Source organism: Schistocerca cancellata, chromosome 3 (genome assembly GCF_023864275.1).
Source record: "Schistocerca cancellata isolate TAMUIC-IGC-003103 chromosome 3, iqSchCanc2.1, whole genome shotgun sequence".
Taxonomy (NCBI): domain Eukaryota; kingdom Metazoa; phylum Arthropoda; class Insecta; order Orthoptera; family Acrididae; genus Schistocerca; species Schistocerca cancellata.
Genome location: NC_064628.1, coordinates 413012411 through 413017410, shown reverse-complemented (window position 1 = coordinate 413017410; position 5000 = coordinate 413012411). Strand labels below are relative to the sequence as shown.

Below are 5000 nucleotides of genomic sequence, written 5' to 3'. Positions count from 1 at the left end.
TCTGTCAATCCTTCCGGTGTCCGGGCCTGGTGAGGTTTCCCGTGTTGAGTCAAATTAAGCCGCAGGCTCCACTCCTGGTGGTGCCCTTCCGTCAATTCCTTTAAGTTTCAGCTTTGCAACCATACTTCCCCCGGAACCCAAAAGCTTTGGTTTCCCGGAGGCTGCCCGCCGAGTCATCGGAGGAACTGCGGCGGATCGCTGGCTGGCATCGTTTATGGTTAGAACTAGGGCGGTATCTGATCGCCTTCGAACCTCTAACTTTCGTTCTTGATTAATGAAAACATACTTGGCAAATGCTTTCGCTTCTGTTCGTCTTGCGACGATCCAAGAATTTCACCTCTAACGTCGCAATACGAATGCCCCCGCCTGTCCCTATTAATCATTACCTCGGGTTCCGAAAACCAACAAAATAGAACCGAGGTCCTATTCCATTATTCCATGCACACAGTATTCAGGCGGGCTTGCCTGCTTTAAGCACTCTAATTTGTTCAAAGTAAACGTGCCGGCCCACCCAGACACTCAATAAAGAGCACCTTGGTAGGATTTCAACGGGGTCCGCCTCGGGACGCACGAACACGCACGAGGCGGTCGCACGCCTTCGGCTCGCCCCACCGGCAGGACGTCCCACGATACATGCCAGTTAAACACCGACGGGCGGTGAACCAACAGCGTGGGACACAAATCCAACTACGAGCTTTTTAACCGCAACAACTTTAATATACGCTATTGGAGCTGGAATTACCGCGGCTGCTGGCACCAGACTTGCCCTCCAATAGATACTCGTTAAAGGATTTAAAGTGTACTCATTCCGATTACGGGGCCTCGGATGAGTCCCGTATCGTTATTTTTCGTCACTACCTCCCCGTGCCGGGAGTGGGTAATTTGCGCGCCTGCTGCCTTCCTTGGATGTGGTAGCCGTTTCTCAGGCTCCCTCTCCGGAATCGAACCCTGATTCCCCGTTACCCGTTACAACCATGGTAGGCGCAGAACCTACCATCGACAGTTGATAAGGCAGACATTTGAAAGATGCGTCGCCGGTACGAGGACCGTGCGATCAGCCCAAAGTTATTCAGAGTCACCAAGGCAAACGGACCGGACGAGCCGACCGATTGGTTTTGATCTAATAAAAGCGTCCCTTCCATCTCTGGTCGGGACTCTGTTTGCATGTATTAGCTCTAGAATTACCACAGTTATCCAAGTAACGTGGGTACGATCTAAGGAACCATAACTGATTTAATGAGCCATTCGCGGTTTCACCTTAATGCGGCTTGTACTGAGACATGCATGGCTTAATCTTTGAGACAAGCATATGACTACTGGCAGGATCAACCAGGGAGCTGCGTCAACTAGAGCTGAGCAGCCGGCCGCCCGGGAGTGTGTCCCAGGGGCCCGCGCGAACACGCAAGCGTCCGCTCAATTATTCTGCAAACAGGAGGAGGCTGAGCTCCCCTGCACAATACACCTCGAAACCCTCTCAGGTCCCGGCGGCGCGCAGCGCCGTCCTAAGTACTTGGTCGGGTTCGAGAGAGGCGCAATCGCCCGGAGTTAGGCGAGTAGACGCTTTAGGTGCGACCACCCGTGCTCCCAACTGAGCTTGCCGCTGCCGACAGAGGCCCGGGAGCGTGCTGTCGTGGCATTGCCGGCGGGAGACAACACGCGCCACCTACGGTGACCGGCAGCTCCAACGCCAGCGCCACAGAAGGGCAAAGGCCCCACGTGGGTGCCGAAGCGAACTCTCCCAGCACAGCGCACGTGCCAACACGTCTGCACAACTGCGATACAAACCACCAGCGAGAACCGCTGGGGCGACCGAGCAGCAGACGGCGTCGCGGCGCCGAGTGCCGGGCGGCGGCGCATCCTCAACGCACACAGTCCTCAGTCGGACCAGCACACTGCAGATGTCCACCGCGCTTCGCACCGGGCCCGCGAGGACCCACTTTGGCCGCCCGGCGCCGCGCGCAGGGTGCCCCGGCGCGCAGCTGCGCCGCCTGCCGCGTCCGTCGGCCGGCGCGCCTGCCACTGGGCGCCCCCACCAGCCGGCTGTAGCGCGTGCGCCCACGCACCGCGCGGCCAGCACGCCGGGCGGCCCCCCCTCACCGGCCGGGGACGGTCCCACCCAGCCACCGCCGCGTATCGCTTCACACACAGATTTGCCCTTACTGATTTACCTCCAGCAACAACAACCGCACCACAATGGGTTTACCAGTTGTTCATTTGCGTAACGTCACCAGCAAACGGAGACGTCCATCCCAGTTTGCAAATGCAACGATTATTGCATACCTGTCTGTTAGGTGTCACGACACACTACGTCTGCCCACATACACGCAACAAAATGTGCCCGACTAGAGAACGCGTGGGAGGTGGCCCCCTACGTATGCGATGTCCATTACGAGACCGACTGTCAACCAGCATCTGTACCATGTCGCAGATGTGGAACGCGGTGCACCATGCTATCACACTGTGTGAGAAGAGACGACTACGTTTGAATACACGCGCCACTACATCAACAGACGGCTCATGCTGATCGCCATCCAGGGCGTCCGTTACTCCCACACGTCTCTATGGCGTACCACACTGCAATGTAGCTGTTATGGGGAGACGGCACGTGGCTGAGTGCACAACATTTGGACCGTATGGTTCGCTGTTGTTGGGCGCAGTCGTTGTACGGTCACACATGTGCCACAGCGTATCATTCAGTACATACGGACCTATGTGCAGTACAATGTGAGGGTTAAGCTTACGACATCAGCGGACAGTGGACACAGGCCGTACCACGACGTAGACTGAGCGCTTCGACATGCGAATGCCAGTGAACAGCTGCGAAGGGCATTGAACACGCAAGCACCTGAACGACCAGCGTGCGAAGGCAGGGGGGAGGGGGGGGGGCGATGTACATCCTGCAGTCGTCCACATTACAGTGTACAGCGGGAGCATGTAAAAAGTAAGCAACACTTGCGAAGTGTTGAACATGAAACGATACACAAGAGGGTGGGCGGTGCGAGTAGCGAACTATATTCAGAGGGTTGTGGTTAGACAACACTGGATTAATGTAACGTGTCATATGCCAATTACAGAGCAGGTTAAGGCACAACGTGGGTTAGGTTAAGGCACAACGTGGGTTAGGTTAAGGCACAACTTGGGTTAGGTTAAGGCACAACGTGGGTTAGGTTAAGGCACAACGTGGGTTAGGTTAAGGCACAACGTGGGTTAGGTTAAGGCACAACGTGGGTTAGGTTAAGGCACAACGTGGGTTAGGTTAAGGCACAACGTGGGTTAGGTTAAGGCACAACGTGGGTTAGGTTAAGGCACAACGTGGGTTAGGTTAAGGCACAACGTGGGTTAGGTTAAGGCACAACGTGGGTTAGGTTAAGGCACAACGTGGGTTAGGTTAAGGCACAACGTGGGTTAGGTTAAGGCACAACGTGGGTTAGGTTAAGGCACAACGTGGGTTAGGTTAAGGCACAACGTGGGTTAGGTTAGGGCACAACGTGGGTTAGGTTAAGGCACAACGTGGGTTAGGTTAAGGCACAACGTGGGTTAGGTTAAGGCACAACGTGGGTTAGGTTAAGGCACAACTTGGGTTAGGTTAAGGCCCAACTTGGGTTAGGTTAAGGCCCAACTTGGGTTAGGTTAAGGCCCAACTTGGGTTAGGTTAAGGCCCAACTTGGGTTAGGTTAAGGCCCAACTTGGGTTAGGTTAAGGCCCAACTTGGGTTAGGTTAAGGCCCAACTTGGGTTAGGTTAAGGCACAAATTGCGTTACATTGCGGTACAAATTGAGTTACATTGCGGTACAAATTGAGTTACATTGCGGTACAAATTGAGTTACATTGCGGTACAAATTGCGTTACATTGCGGTACAAATTGCGTTACATTGCGGTACAAATTGCGTTACATTGCGGTACAAATTGCGTTACAAATTTGGTTAGGTTAAGGTGCAAAATGGGTTAGGTTAAGGTGCGAAATGGGTTGGATTACAGTACACAACGTGGTAAGAGATAGTGTGTTGGGGGGGGGGGGGCCGAGGTTCGTTGGTAGTGATCATTGTAAGTGGATGTCTGAGGCAGCGTCAGTATGTGACAGCAGTTATGTCTCGTCAGGATGCGCTTTTCGCTCGTGACTGGAGGCGCGCCGCGTCTGTGGTTGCGGCAAGGGAGTGGCAGACCTGTGCGATTCATTCCTGCCATTGTTTCTGTGCTGTAACAGGAGGCAGTGTGGTGGTGTTGGGTGCACCCCTGTGTAGGACATGTGTGGGTGTTGGTGGCTTATCTGAGCAATTGTGGATGTCGGACGGGTGGGATATTCTATTTTATAATTGAACCCCCTGGTGTGGTTATCATAGTGTGGATGGTGTACTGTGGCGGAGAGGATGCACCGGACGTTGGTCCATGCTGGTGCTTACATATTGTATCTGTGTCTGTTACAGGCAGAGAGTAATGTGTGATAGAGTGTCTCGCTGAGGTGTGGTTCATATTGTGTGCACAGACTTACAGCATGTATAGGGACAGCGGGAATTTGGCATATTGGATATAACTCTTCATGAAACGCAAGATATAGGGGTGGATTGCAACGTACGAGTGCGGGAAGAGTCCGCCGTTCATCCGCTTGGGTTGCGATTTGGGCGGTTGGGGTGGGCCACGTGCGGGTGCGGGTGGAGTGATTGTCGGTTGACTACTTCGTGCGACGCAGGCACTGGCGTTGGGGCTCCTGTCGTGGACAGATGGTGCAGGCTTTGTGGGTGGCGTCGGAAAATGGGCACTGTGGGACCTAGCGATGTCGTAGTCGGCGTGGCGTCTCATAGATGGCGGTATCGTCGGTGCAGCAGGTCATGTTGCGGGAGACTTGCAGAGTGCGGTATTTTGTTTTTGTGGTGCGCGCGACATGGTGGACGTAGTGTCGTCCGATTCGCGTAGATGGGGCTATTGCATGTGGTTTCGTCACATTGTCATAGATGGCGATGCTGTGGTTTGGCAGTATGGTTGGTGTAGTTCCGTTGGATTCC

The 5000-nt window shown here is 54.3% G+C and overlaps 1 non-coding gene across 1 annotated transcript in view; it reads right to left on the bottom strand.

Moving 5' to 3' along the window:
• Nucleotides 1-1336, bottom strand: part of LOC126178740 (small subunit ribosomal RNA) — a 1909-nt gene extending 573 nt beyond the window's left edge. The window contains exon 1 of the ribosomal RNA XR_007536602.1: nt 1-1336. This exon is cut by the window's left edge and continues 573 nt beyond it. This is a non-coding gene — a ribosomal RNA (small subunit ribosomal RNA).
• Between the last annotated feature and the right edge of the window lie 3664 nt (nt 1337-5000).